Source organism: Lissotriton helveticus, chromosome 12, assembly GCF_964261635.1.
Source record: "Lissotriton helveticus chromosome 12, aLisHel1.1, whole genome shotgun sequence".
Lineage (NCBI taxonomy): Eukaryota > Metazoa > Chordata > Amphibia > Caudata > Salamandridae > Lissotriton > Lissotriton helveticus.
Genome location: NC_136073.1, coordinates 59673783 through 59689319, shown reverse-complemented (window position 1 = coordinate 59689319; position 15537 = coordinate 59673783).

Below are 15537 nucleotides of genomic sequence, written 5' to 3'. Positions count from 1 at the left end.
TTAAAGAATTTTGAATATGGTGAAAAATGTGGTGCTCTCCTGGCTTGGAAATCAAGGACTGAGAGGGTTAGAAATAATATTAAGACCTTGAGGCAGAGAGAATCCGGAATACTGATATCTGAGGATGAGGGAGGAGGCTAGGGAGTTTATGCAGGGGTTATGCCAAGAGGACTCCAGCCTTGGAGCAGAGGAGACCAATGCCTGGTTAGCCCTGAGAGATTTGTGTCAATTATCGGAATTAGATAAGACCTTTCTGGCCAGTGAAATTACGGAAGGCGCGATACGACAGCAGTTGAAGAAAATGAGCCGAGGTAAAGCCGCAGGTCCGGACGGGCTGCCAGTAGAGCTATATTCCGATAATCTTGATATAGTTATCCCGGTGTTGAAGACAGTCTTTAATAGGATTTTCTTATTAGGGGACAGTATCCCTCCTTCCTGGTCTGAAGCCACTATATCGCTGATAGCCAAGCAAAATAAGGACCCACAAAAAATTCAGTATTCTAGACCAATTTCATTATTAAGTTCAGGCTTGAAGATTTTTTCCGGGATACTGGCCTCTAGATTAGCTAGAATTATTTAAAAAAATTATACACCCAGACCAGAGAGGGTTTATTCCTGGGAGGCAGCTCAATGAACTAACGTTCCAGGTGATGGGGGCAATTGATTTTGCGGAGGAGAGAGGGTTGCCACTTACCATTATAGCAATCGACGCAGCTAAAGAGTTTGATCAGGTCAATTGAGCGTACCTTTGGGCTACCATGACCAGGTTCGGGTTCCCTTCAATTCTTATCGAAGGAGTTAAAACATTATATAACAATCCCCAAGCAATATTTCTAGAGGTACCAGGCAGGGATGTCCCCTGTCCCCCCTTTTGTTTGATGTTTATATTGAGCCCTTTGTTTGTTCCCTTAGAGCTGATAGTCTCATTTCTCCTTTTAAACTCGAAGAGTTGGATCTTAAAACAGCGCTGTATGAGGACGACCTCCTCCTGTATACTTCTAATCATGTTGATGCAATTCCCCGGTTATTTGAACTGGCCAAGGAATTTGGAAAGGTATCCGGCTATAAAATCAATAAGGAGAAAACGGATATAATGGGTTGGAACAATCTAACTCCCATACAGGGTGCTAAACAAAAAATCAGGTATCTGGGAATACATCTCACCCAAAAACTGAGAGATATCTCTAAAACCAGTTGGCAGATAGTAGCGAAGGAGGTGTATAAGCTATTGCTAAGATGATAAAGTCTGCCCTTAAACATATATGGGAGAGTTAATCTTGTCAAAATGACTATTCTCCCCAAAATAACTTTTCTTTTCAATTCTATCCCGCTTTCATTTGATTCCCAGGATATCGCTTGCCTCCAAGGGTACATCGGTTCATTCATATGGGCCGCAAAATCACCCAGGATTGCCTGGAAGAAACTGAGGAGAGGGTTGAGGGTGGGAGGTCTGGCTTTACCTGATTTGTTTTTATACTGTCACGCCTTTCACCTTAAGAATTTTAGGATCTTGGCTAATAAATTGGACTCTTCTTCACAGGGCCGTCTTTTTCAGGCATTGTTACACGACCAACCACAGGGTGTAGAACATTTCTTTTTCAAATTCGGGGACCAAAAGTTTTATAAAAAAGTTTGCCTTAAGATCCTACAGGCTGCGCTTAAGTACTGGGGATATGTCCGGAGAGTGTTGGGGATACCTTATTACAATCTACAGGCCCCAATTTGGGACTCCCCCGGCACTCTGGAGTGCCTTCTAGATCAACTGTCGCAGCCACTTAAAGCAGCTGGGTTAAAAACATGGGGCGACCTATGTGTAAATACTAGGCTGATGGATTGGGAGTCTTTTGTGAACTTAACCAATGGTTCCCTTACTAGATTTAGGTTCTACCAGTTGTCTGCGTGGAGGTCAGGACAGGTTTGGGGGACCGGGGGAGACACTCCGATTCAAGACTCCATCTGCAGGGGGTGTGGGGGGAGTCTGGAAGCGGGAGGTCTCTTTCTGGTATAGGACACTTGCTGGTGTAAAGGAAAGCCTGAACTCTGAACTCGATAGTATTTGGGGCAGTGTTTTAACCGAGAATGCTGACGAGGTACAGAGAATTTGGACTGATGCTTTTACTATGTCTCAGAGAATAATTAAGCCGGCAAATCTCAGAAAAAATCATTTGTTTACAGCTTACAAGGTATATTGGACACCAGCCAAATTGTCTAGGGTAGCAGCTGATAACTACTACTGTCCTAGATGTAAACACCCAGCAGCTGACGACCAACACATGTTTCTAGATTGTCTGGAGATTACCAGATACTGGGTGGCAGTTTGTGGTTTTTTGGAGGAGGTCCTGTTATCACTGATCATCTGCAGCCCTAGACTGGTCTTCTTTGGCCTACCACCGGGCTACCTTATGAATGATGCGGCATCTCAATTCCTGTTCTAGTGATAGTTATAGCTAGAAGGGAAATCTGTAGACAATGGAAGTCGGTAGACCCACCTAGATTTGCAGAGTGTTAAAAAAACATTATGTTGGTCAGCCAGTCAGATATGGCCTGTGGCGGAGTAAGCGCTAATAAAATCTGGTCGGTACTCGAGGCCTGGTTGAGGAAATAACTACGGTCCAATGATTATGCCAGAGGTTTGTGGTCCAGTCCTCCCTGGTACATGTATGGGTCCATCAAGGTAAATGGGAGTTGGACAAGGAGACAGCCTACCTCTGGGTGATCTCTGTAGGCTGCACACATATCCGGGGCGGAAACCAATTTTGTTCGTGTGGAAGGCACAGAAAGATCCCATCTAGAGTAATCATCTTCTGCTGGCATGTATGAGGACACAAAAAAAAAAAAGAGATGGATAAGAGGTCCTTGTGTAAATCTGATTTTATGGATTCTATTTTAGAGGCAAAAAAAGATGCAAATTCTGCACAATTGGGTAGATTAAGAGGGATGGCATTCAGGAGAATGGGTATGATCTTAGTTTGAGATTTAATAAGGTCTAAAAGCTTTTTGGGTCTGTTCTTGGCTTGGTCAAGTTGCGATCTGAAGAAGTCGGTTTTAGACTTTCTGATTTCCTGTCCCTCACTTTTAGGCTCATCTTGAACAAATTACCAGCACATACCACTGGTGATCCCAGGAAACCATGGCCACACCACCATTTATTAAAACTAAGCCCACAAATAACCAGTTTCTCACATTCAACATCAGCCCATAAGGCCCTGGCGCCCCATTGGCAGGAGTCTGCCTCTGTGTGTAGGAGTATGTACTGTGAGACGGAGGGCGCTGTCGTTCAGTGTTGAGTTGCATTGGCAGGACTCTGCCTCTGTGTGTAGATGCATGTACTGGGAGACGGAGGGCACTGTTCAGGGATGATTTGCATTGGCAGGAGGACTCTGCCTCTGTGTGTATGTGTATGTAGTGGGAGAGGGAGGGCGCAGTTGTTCAGGAGGGCGATGGATAGAGTGAGGGCGATGGATAGAGTGAGGGCGATGGATAGAGTGAGGGTGATGGATAGATAGAGTGAGGGCAAAAGAGCGAGGGCAATAGATAGATCACACTCAGACACATGAGACCAATAGCACACATCTTTAATAAGCACAGTGACACTGGAACACGCCCGACAGCAGTAACTGCCTCTAATAATCAACAGCGTGACACTAAAACACTCCAGAGACCAATAACTACTGCCAATAAAAAGCATTATGAAACTAAAAAACAACCGAGACCAACCACTGCCAGCAACAGGCGCCATGACACTAAACCTCAACTCAATAACTGCCACCAATAACAGTGTGACTCCAAAACACACTCAAGACCAATAACTGACAGCAATAACAAGCAACCTGGCAATGGATCACGCACAACCACAATAACTGCCACCAATTACAAGCACCGTGACACTAAAACACACCCAAGACCAACAACTGCCACCAATAACAAACAACGTGACACTAAAACACACGGACAACAGCTGTCACCAAGAAAAAAGCAGCATGATGATAAAACATACCCGACAGTAAGTTCCACCATTACCAAACACTGTGACACTAAAACACACCCAAAAGAATAACTGTCAGCAATAACAAACACATCGATGCTAAAACACACAAGAGGTGTGTGGGTCACCCCTAGAGAAGAACAGCATGCTAACCTACTCGCGCCTAGTGTTTTCTTTTCTTCCTTTTTTTTTCTACAGACGTGACAAAGGTAATCGCTTGTTGAAGGCAGCGCGCTTAGGGTTCCGTGGTGCACTAATTGTTTTAATGGCATTTTTAGGAGTCAGCCTTTGAAAGGTTTAGAAATCTCAACCAGGAGAGAGTCCCCCCAGCATCCTTCTGCTCGCAAAAAGTTGTAAGCTTGTCCAAAACTCTTTCAAAAAGAGTCCAAAACCCTGTGAAATTCTTCCTCAGAGAAGTCGCTTAATGTGGGTTTACAACGTCTCGGTGTTTAAGATGTGGTGCGGATCAAGAGCGAGACAGACGGTTGGAAGGGACAGTGGGCGCCAGGAGCGCGGGTGACAGGAACAATTCCAGGGTGTGAAGCGCGGGTCGCACGTGGCATGGACGACATGTCCAGCAGATGTATGAGTGGGGAGAGAGGGAAAGACAGGACAAGTCAGCGTTCAGTGAAGAATAAATTGATAAGCTGGTGAACCTTCCCGTCGCGCGAAGCTGCTGTTAACAAGTAAGGTCATTTAGCAGATGGGCGGCGTAAGAAATTAAAAAGCAGCAAGGGAGATAAGGAAAGGGGTGGCAAATCAGCCACTTTGATGTTCTCAGTGGCCCCACGGCTCACTGAGAACATCAATGTGGCCGCAAAAATGCTCCCAAAGGCTGTAGGCGGATGAATGGTACGCGTGCCTGGCGCACATGCACTGTGCCCGATCTGCCTGTAGACTTTGGGAGCATATTTGAATGCCCTCAACTACAACTCTCGCAGAACAACGCATGCGCATTGGTTCAGCGAGACCTAAAAAAGCACCCCCAGCTGTGATCCCACTCTACAGGTGTATAAAGGCCCGGCCTGATCGCAGCTGACCCTGCTTCAGGCTCCGCCTTGTGCTGCTGGTTCCTGTTGTGCTTCTGGTTTTGGTTGCTTTTGTGCTGCTGTGGTCGAGGCTCAGGACTCGCCCCGCTCACCCCCTTGTGCTACCTCAAGACTTGACTGCTCAAGGCCCAAAATCCCCCCGCTGACCCTGCTCTTGCTCCAGGCCCCATGCCCGCGTTGTGCTGCCTGTGGATGGCTGGAGCGGCCCCCCTACTCCATGCCAGCCAACCCCAGGGCCGTGCGGCTCTTCATCCGGGACCTGCTGGAGGACACCTGCCGGTGGGTGCTCCGCCGCCTCAGGGAGGACGCGCCGCTCAGCGAGGAGGGCGAGGAGGCCCTGCGATGCACTGCCGCCGAGCTCCTGGAGACAGTCCACGGCCTAGCCACCACCAGGAGCCCCAGGCTGTCACGCCGCTGCTGCTGGAGGCCTGTGACTGTGGCCTGCTGCACCCCGCCGCGCTGCAGGCCCTGACCCGCCGCCTGCTGGAGGAGCTGGAGATGGAGCTCCCGCACTATCTGCTGGTGCGGCTGTCAGCCCTGTTGGCCACAGAGTGCAGCCTCACCTACGCGTTATACCAGGAGCTGGAGGGTCCCATTTGACCCACCTGAGCCTCGAGCTGGCCTACCAGGCCCGCATGACATCAGCCGACGCTGACCCGGAAGACCAAGACCTGTGGCGCGTGGACCTGGCCCTCTCAGACCATGTCAGCAGGGTGGGCTTCTACCTCAGCGTCCTGAGAAACCCAGAGGACGCGCAGTGGCCTGGCCCAGCTCCAGACCTCCTTGCCCCCGACAGTGTCCGCGCGCCCGGAGAATTCAGCACCGTCCAGGAGCGCCACGCCTGCCAGCACTCGGTGTTTGTCAGGGGGTCCCTGCCTGCCTCGAGTCGGGGACTGACGTTTGTCCCTCTTCCTTTTCACCTTGGCGTACGCAGGACAGCTACGCTTCCTTTAAGGCAGCTTGGGCTTGCCCGGAGGAGGTAGCTCCACCAGTGACGTCATCCCCGTTTATCCAATCGGGAGCAACGACGGCGCTGATAACGCGACGTCCTGAGGAGAACGTCGGGACCGGCACCGGAGAAGAGGAAGACTCTTGGGAGAGCTTCGCCGTGTCGCAGGAGACTACCGAAGCAGTGTTGCCACCACCCGAGACAAGAGAGGACCCAGACGCCAGGTCGCCACTGAAGGAAAAGCCAGGAGGCCAACAGAACCACGCTCCGCCCGCCACACTTCAACAGGAGAAGTGTGGCTCCACAAGTACCCTCAAACTTTGAAGACCTTCTATTGGACTACAACCCGGGAGCCTACAGAGAAAGACTGAAAGCTGGCTGAATACAGACTATCCTTTGTTGTCACAAGCTACAAGACTCATTGTTTACCTCGTTCTTTAGCCCAATAAAAAACCAATGGTTATTCACCACTCTCTCTCTGGTTGAACCTCCTTTCTCTAAGGGGTATACCACCTCCTACCCGAGGACACTCCTTACAGTGTTCTACACCCCGACCCCATGGGCCAGTGCGAGGGGGTCCCGGAGGAGGTCACAGCGGTGCTTGCGCAGCACAGTGCCTGGGAGCAGGCAGTGCAACTCTACGAGGAGGCCTGGGGGCTGCCTCCCCAGGAGGTGGGGGGGTTGCCATTGTGCCCGTCTGCCCAGACTTGTGAAACCAACTCCTATTGACTATTGAGCCATGCTCCTGTGTGTTTATACATCAATAAATAATATCTCCACTTAAATGGCTGGTATTTACCATCTTCAACCCAGTGGCAGTGGGTGCTATCAAGGATTCCAGTTGTATGTTAGACTTTACTGGTACTCCTAGCTTCCTGACTTGGGAGGGGGTGTTAAGATGTCCTGAGAAAGGAGACAGAAGAGGGGTGAAGGTTGTTGGAGCAGTGCCGTCATGGATTTGTGCCTTGAAGGAGTTTGTGCTTGGTGTTTTGGAAAGCCATCCTATTGTCGTATGGCTCTTAGACTCTGCAGAATGTTTAGAGAAGGAGCCAAAGCAAAGGGAAGGAAAACATTTGGGTGCCACTTAAATAGGCCCAGGAAGACCACAGATTTAAAACCATTTTCTAGTGGATGAACAGTTAAGTGCAGAAAGATTCGTTCAGAACAAAGTTTTAGTTATCAGCCCAGAGGAAGTGGGTGGTAGGTAAGAGGGCTGCAGAGTGAGTTTATGGCAGATGATATTTTGTATTAATATTAGAAATCCAAGTAATGGAGTTCTTTCTGTAGAATAGTTTTGGGGTGAGTGGTCGACATGCATAAACCAGTTATGATAACTGATTGCCAGACTAATTGGGGGCACAGCTAAAAATAAAATATTATTTAACTATTTTGTTGTCCTAACATGGAATGCATGAACATTACATAGAAAATAAATGGAAGTTAAATAATCCATGGGAAGTGCATTGTACTGACAGAAAAGCTCAGTTGGTTAATGCAAACATTTCAGATGCCTGTGTGTGTAACTGAAAGGACATTGGTCTGAATACTTGTTGGTGGACTGTAGAATAATGGTGCGTGTTTATAGCGTAATGAGGTTCTAGCCTCTGACAAAGCATTGTGAATATGTAATATGTAATTCATGTGTTAAAAAATATATTAGACTGTCACAGTTTGAACATGTACTATAAACGGTATAAGGTAGAGTGCACACTGTATAAGATGGGCTACTACACAATATGCAAAACAGTCAGTGTAAATGCTTGCAGTGATTTCCTATGCAATGGGCAATCAAACAGTTCTAGACTGAGGCCTTTAAATGGAAACCTTTAAAAAAAACATTGCACTAGGTACAGATAGCCTTCCAGTACCTCACAAAAGGAACAGCTATTTGCCACCTTGACGCTCCAAGTGATTATATCCATTAAAACCCGCATTGACTCAAAAGCGGACTTTAGATCTGCTGATTAACCAATTGCCACCTTTACATTGCTTTCAGGGTGGCAGCACTTTGGGGCAAAGGCTTGTTTCACATTCAGCTGCTGTCACAGCATGGGAAACCCTTTGCTTCCTTTTCAGCTTGAGACACTTCAGTGTGGCATTAACATCCACCCAGGCCAGGATTTTTTTTTTTTTAAACCAAAGTATGGGTATCATTTAAGTGAAATCAAAAAGGTTAGGGAATGTCGTTCCTAGTAGATTGTCCCCACTCCGACCTCAGGGTTTGACTGAGGAGACACCACCAAAGTAGTACACTGATGTGTAAGATGTCAGTACACTTAAGGGCATCAGGTGAGAGTCGTGATGCTCCTTGGCACATGAATTTTGCCATTTGTATTCATTTGTGCACGTTTGTGTCTTGAGTGCAATGGATTGTAGTTTGGTAATGCGGGTGAGAGGCAGATGGAGAGCCGGTGCAGATGGGATAGTGAAAGGTGAAAGCTGCTTTTGAAGAGAGTGAATTGTGCCTGAATTTGCTGATGGGGCTACAGATTGAGTCAGCTGGAGTGTTACTCTTGGAGGAAGGGATTGCAGAGGTGGGTTGCAGAGTAGAGGCGGAAGATATATGAAATAATGTTGAATAGGGAGTGGTCAGAGGGAGACAGCGTGGAGTAAATTGGAGAGGAGGATGAGCCTAGGTAGACTGTCCTCAGATAGAGCACAGAGCATATGCATTAAATAATGAGAGGTTACATGATGAAATACAATTCTGTTCAGATTACTCAGGACCAACAAGAGAATAAGATGTTGGAGAAAATCTAGTATGAGCCAAAGTACTTGCAAAAGGGACGGCTGGTGTTTGGCAGTAATAACATGTGAAGCTGGAAAGTTGCACTAGTGTGATGGATTACATCTGCTGGTGGGGAGTGTGTAGGTCTAGTGGCTCAGTGGAACAGTGCGTCCACTGCAGGGGCCTGTGCGCGACCTCATGGTCACAGGTTGGAATCCTGGCTGAGCGCCGTTCATCATTCTGAGGTCTAAAAAAAATGAGTGCCATGGTGTTGGGTAACAAGAAACATGATATTCAGCTCCAAGATGCCAACGAGTGAACGTGCGCTTCAGAAATACACGTAATGGTATGTTTAAGACGATCCCAACAACTCAGATGTTCTCCGTATGTGGAGGTGCCAGTTTGGACAGCTGTGCAGCTTTGTTCTTTTGATTGACCTATGTTTCAATGATTCAATGATAGCAATCGAGCGAACAAGGGGGAAGCTGGAGTACAAGTCTTAAAATATGAGGTTTTTATGCATATAGTACCACTGATCCACAGTCAGCATGACACACTGAGATGGATATGCTGAGGAGTAGTATGCTATACTATGCGTTGTAGTGAGATTCAGTAACACCACTGTGGTACTCTATGCATTGCTGTGGGTTGCTGTACAGTTACATTGCAGTAAAATACCTTGCAATGTGTGCAGTAGAACTAGAGTAGGTTTTTATACCTATATTTTAATTGACTTTCAGTATTTAATACATGCGGACGATAACTTGGATTTTGGGAATTTGACGCACATTCATGACGGCTCAGATTAAAAGTCCTCCGACTCGGATATTGTTATACAGTACCAATTTCATATACCATGTGCCCAGAGGTGTCTTCCAAAAAGGAAATAAAACATCAACCGTAGCAGATGGTTATGACCATAAACGGAAAATTGTTGACTTGGAAAAGGCTTCGCTCTTTGTTGCATTGGTAAATCTCCAAGCAGTATTCGATCTTGTCCCCAGGTCAAAACTCTGGGAGGTCATTGGGAAAATTGGGTTCCCTAGTACATCGTCTCTGATCCGGCAAACTGTATACAGGCAATTTTGCAACAGTTATATGGGGCCCGAGGGGCGAAACCAATAGAGATATTCTTAGCAGGCGAGGTTTCCACCAGGTATGTGTTGTGGCATCTACACTATTTCTATTGTTCATCCAATCATGCATCCCTTATCTACAGGACTGCGTAAATGACTCCCTTAAAATCGCAGGATCTACAGTGGCGGGCCTGCTATTTCCAGATGAAACACTTCTCCTTTCAAAAACTTCTCAGAGTTTAAATACCCTTTCGGGGAAGTTCATCCTATTCTCCAAAGACCACTGCCTAGAAATTATTGAAATTCATCTCTTGGGGAAGCGGAACGGAGACACTGAATCGCGCAGTGACCGAACCTGGCACTCGACACCAAGAGGAAGCATTCACCTCTTGACTGGGGTGAGGACAGCCCCCGGCCCTTCATAGGTGAGGACACCCCACGGCACTCCTAAAGTCGATGGACACAGCTAAATTGTCGCCGAGTCGGCCTTATACACCCAATTAACTGGGGGTTGTATAACACATGTACTGGATTAAGAAAACAGTCGCAGATGCACACATGGATGTTGGCATCTTACATACCTGTGAGACATCATAAGATGCCCTGTTCGGATTATTAATTACCCGGACCACCCTGATTTCCACACAGGAATTTGAGACCAGTCTGGTACAGAGGTTGTCCCTTTTTCGTCCTGAAGAAGACCCGCAAGCTGAAACTCCCACTAATCCCTTAAGCACTAAGCCGGGTCGAAACGTCGACACACCCCTATACCCTCTTGGACCACGCATAGCCCCAATGTGTATAAACGTGCCAAAAAGAAAATTCTTGATGTAAATGTACTATGTGGTAATAGTATTTATGGCCAAGATTTATTTGACTGGAATTAGTAAACCAGCTCGTTGTTTTGATCCGTGATCTTTGAAATGTCACACACTTTTGTTCTGTTTTATTCACCCCTCTAATTCTCGAGCACTCTCCCTTTTGCACGTCCTTTCAAGCATCCTCTCTATGTGCCTAAAGTGATTACACTCAATGTTGAAAAAGACAAAAAGACTATTTGAAGTTGGTATAATAATAAAAAACTGTTGATTCTCCACTATGAGAATTTGGGTTGTTGCATTTTTAGTTTAAATGTTTGTAATGAATACTTTGAGCAAATGGGTCTAGCTCATATTCTATGAACTCACAACTATAAGCTTGATTGAATCTCAAAATTAATTCTGGTCAAGGACCATTGTTTTTGATACCGTTGAAATTATTGATAGCAAAACTAAATACATGGTATTTAGCCTTCGGAAAAAGGTTAGGGGGAATGTGGTTTTGGAGGGAGCTAGCCTAGACAGGGTCTCCAAATTTGATTATCTAGGGGTGTAACTCAATGACTCCCACAGCAGGTTCCCCCCCCCCCTCCCCAATTGAAAAAAACACTGATTCTTATACACAGAGCTGGGTCTATTGTCAGGTTAACTAACGGGGCTTCTACTTACCCCATTTCACCTGCAATGGAGATATATAAGGCCCAGCAGTGCGTAGCAAACCTTTTTGGGGCAGATCTGTGAGGTCATTGCAATCTTAACCAACTTGACAGAAGTGAAAACTCTTGCATTAAATCCCTATTGAGGCTTTGGGGACTTAAAACTGTTTAGCCATGCAACAGTTATTGTTTTTGCACCAAGAATATTGTGCTGCATAAATAAATACTCATAAGGCCCCAAAAGTGAGACCTATTGGCTATGTCAATGCTTGTTAAACTTGTAGGGGCCCCTTTGGGGCCTTGTCCACGCATTGATGGATGGGTGGGGAGGGGGCCAGGCACACCCTGCATCATTGATTTCCGCCCTGATTATTGAGCCATGCTCGTGTACATAAATCTATCTCTTCACTGCACCTCGAGTCGCATCACCAGTCTCTTTAGATAAAGCCACCTTTATTGATTTGAGTTTTAAAGTGTTCTGTTGTGCCGACGGCTCACTCAGCACCAGAGGTTTACGGGTATGAGCCAAGCGGGCCTTTTTAAACTTGTAGATGCCCCTTTTGGGGCCTTGTCCTCTTTTGATGCTTGATATAATCCAGATTGATGTGGGGTTCAAAGCGCAAAAGAAAACAAAGCAAAAACATTATTAGTCTGTTTTCTAGGTTCATTAAGCTATGCAACATGTGACGAGAATCAAAGGGGGCACTGTCACTTTAAATAATGCACAAATCATGTGATCAAGGTTCAAGCGAGCCGAAACTCGTAATGGTGACGAGTGATGAACAATAAAACAACATTTTTTGCACGAAAATTGGGTCCGTGTCCGTCTATGGGGAAAATCCTGAAACGCACGGAGGAGTGTGATATAACTGACCTGATAGTTCCACAAGGTCATACATGGACCCCTTTCTCGCATTGGTCGACACTAACAGTGGAGCAGCACTTCCAGGGTAACCCAGAAGCATCTTAGGATCCAAAGAGGATACACAGCTCCGGCCCCTCTGCAACCCCAGAGAAGCCGCGATAAACCTGCGGGAGAAAGCAGACGTCAAGTCAGAGGACTCGGAAAAGGTGGAGAACCCAGCATGTAGGAGTTAACCGGGTAATCGCAGGGTGAGGAGGTGTGCAGTTCGGTGTTCAGCGCAACAGTATTGAACGCTGTGAGCAACGTAAGAAATTAGACAAACTTTCCTCATGTCAGCCAACGTGGTAAGAGAACAGGAGATGCCGGCAGCGGAGATGTTCTCTGCTTCCCTCCCGAGTACAAGGAGAGTTACTGAACAAAACCAAGTGAACCCACAAGGCAACAATACAGTTAAAGATTTATTCAAGAAACTAAAGAAAAAATGAAAACAGAACAAAATAAATGGTGGGAGTCAACGTCATTACAACGATATATCGATGTTGAAAGGATGCCTAGAGGTCTGCGCATCATAACTGCACTGAGTTACAAAGAGCCCCACCCTGAGTTAATGAAAGAGTGGGCTGCATGTAACTTAGAATCATCACACAGATTAACACTTATCCTCATCAAATACGTGGATATTGATAGAGCCAAAGTATTAAAAGAGATTGAAGAAATCAAGGAGGAGCTGGAAAAGTTTGACAACATCGAAGATCAAAGTAAATTAAAAGGTGATTTGACAATCCGTTTAAAGAAGGAGGAGGATAAAATTAAAGCCAGAAAGGCATATAAATTCCAGAGAGACAAAAGTGAATATGACTTAGGGCAGATATTCACCTTTGCCAAACGCTATGACGCCATGAGAAAATCAAAGTTTCAGAGCAAGGGGAACTACAACAATACCCGCAAGAACAGCCACCAACCCATCACAATCAGAAATCAGTTCTGGGTAAGTGAATCCGAATCCAAAATGTGCAACTTAGCGGGAGCAAGCTAAAAACAGATACCCTCGCCAGGTGAAGAACGTAATTTTTTATGCGAAGAGCGACGCATAACACTACGACCAAGACTGTCCAGAAACCCGGAAGCCCAAATTTCAGAAGGAGGCAACGGCGTAAGGCGAGCATAAGGAGAACAACCCAGAAAAAGAGGGAGGGGATATTGGAAAAAGAGGAAGGGGATATTGGAAAAACAAGCCATAGAATTGGATGACAACCACAACACAATTGTCAATCTTGCAAAAATTAATTTGACAACACAGGAAGAAAACATCTTAAAACTGGGGCTATCGTATGCTCCACCGACTGATTTTGACTATGCTACAACAAGAACAGTATGTAAACTAAAATTGAAAAAATATTTCATAGCCAACAAAATAACCACTGAAAAACCACCCGACACAACATTGACATCAGGTGGGGCAGGAGCGTTATCACAACCAGATGAACCATGTTTATGAGCAATGCAAGAATTATATGACGAAAATGCGGTTGAGCTCACATCAAGCAACCCAACCCTGACATGCGATAAACAGTTTGAAAATGTGACAGAGACTACGTGGGTAAAACATTTTACCAACTTGTATGCAGCTAAAATAAGTGAGGTTGCTCCCTTGGAAGAATAGACTTCTTTTCAGCCAGCGAATTTACATCCACCGGTAGTCTTTGATTTACACGAAACTGAGTTAGCAATTGCTTCAGTTAAACAAGGGAAGGCACCTGGACTTGACAAAATTCCAGGCGATCTTTATTTGCATAACACTGACGTTTGGGCACCATATTTAAACCATTTATTTAACGCTATTGCGGCCGGTGATCAAATGCCAGAAACTTGGGATGGTGCAGAAATTATCACTATTTTTTAAAAGGGGGATAGAGGCGATCCTGCCAATTATCGCCCCATCAGTCTTTTAGACATAACTCAAAAAATATATGCCAGGCATATATTAAATCGTATAAATACGTGGTTAGACGAAGAATTCGTTTTATCAAAATATCAGGCAGGGTTTAGGGAAAAAACTGGAACCATAGATCAGGTTTTAAGGTTATGCTGCTTGTATTGGAAATATGTCATCATTCACAAGGGCCACTTGTATGTGACCTTTGTAGACTTACGAGCAGCATTTGACCTAATACCCCGTGACCTACTCTGGAAATCCTTGGAAAGGCAGGGACTTTCCGGGGAACTTTTAAAACTGGTGATGGGCCTTCACCAGGAAAATTACGCTAAGGTCAGGTGGGGCCCTAACGGGGAACTTACAGACCCAATACCCATAAAAAGGGGAGTACGCCAGGGATGCGTACTTGCTCCCACACTCTTTTCCCTTTTTGTTAATGATATTGCGGCTTATATGGAGGACTGTGATAATGATTCGCCTCGATTGGGAGGGGAACGTGTACCGTCCCTCCTTTTCGCAGATGACACGATTCTCATTTCACAGACTCCTAGGGGACTACAGATCTTATTAGACAGGTTCCAGCAATATTGTACCTTAAAAGGGTTAGAGATTAACACAAAAAAAACCAAATATATGGCACTAAACCCTCATAAAAGTTTTAAAATAAACCTAATGCTAAATGGTCACAAGCTTGACTACGAACAGAGTTTTACATACTTAGGGGTATTATTAGATTCAACTATGGGATGGAGACCTCAGCTAGAAAAATCTAAAATAGTGTTCAAACAAAACTGTCTCCCAATATTAAAAAGACACAATAAGTGTGTGAACAAAGCAGTAACCCCAGCAACAGAGATTTTTAGGTATAAGGTTCAATCAGCTGTTTTGTACGGGGCAGAACTTTGGGGACCAGTATGTAAGATGACCTTTGAAACACTGGAAAACAAGTTTATCAGGGGACTATTAAAAGTTCCCAACAACACCCCATTGGTACCCTTATTTCTAGATCTAAACATCAAACATACTGACCACCACGCAATGTTGAGACCACTATTACTATGGGTTAGATTATGGACAACACCCAAACTGATTGATTATAAAAGTGGGTTGAAATAAGTTCTGGACCTAGATAGTGGTAACCGAATGTATTGGTTTAAGCATGTAAGAGTGTGGTTATCCAAACTAGGATTAGCACACTTTTGGAGTGAGCCGGAGTCCCTAATTACAGCTTCCAAGAAAATCGTTAAGTTATCCTTCTGGTCTTATGTGAGCCATGACTCTGCGTATGTTAGGACACACGGCCCTCTAACCGAAACATTCTTAATGGTTAAAAACGTGGCGTGTTTTGAAACATTTCTTGATGAGGTTCAGCCGCCGCTGGCCAAAACCCTATACCTAAAATTCAGATATGGAACACTGAGAACCAAAGTAACAGAGAAAAGCTGGGGGAAGACAAATAGCGATAACTGTACCTT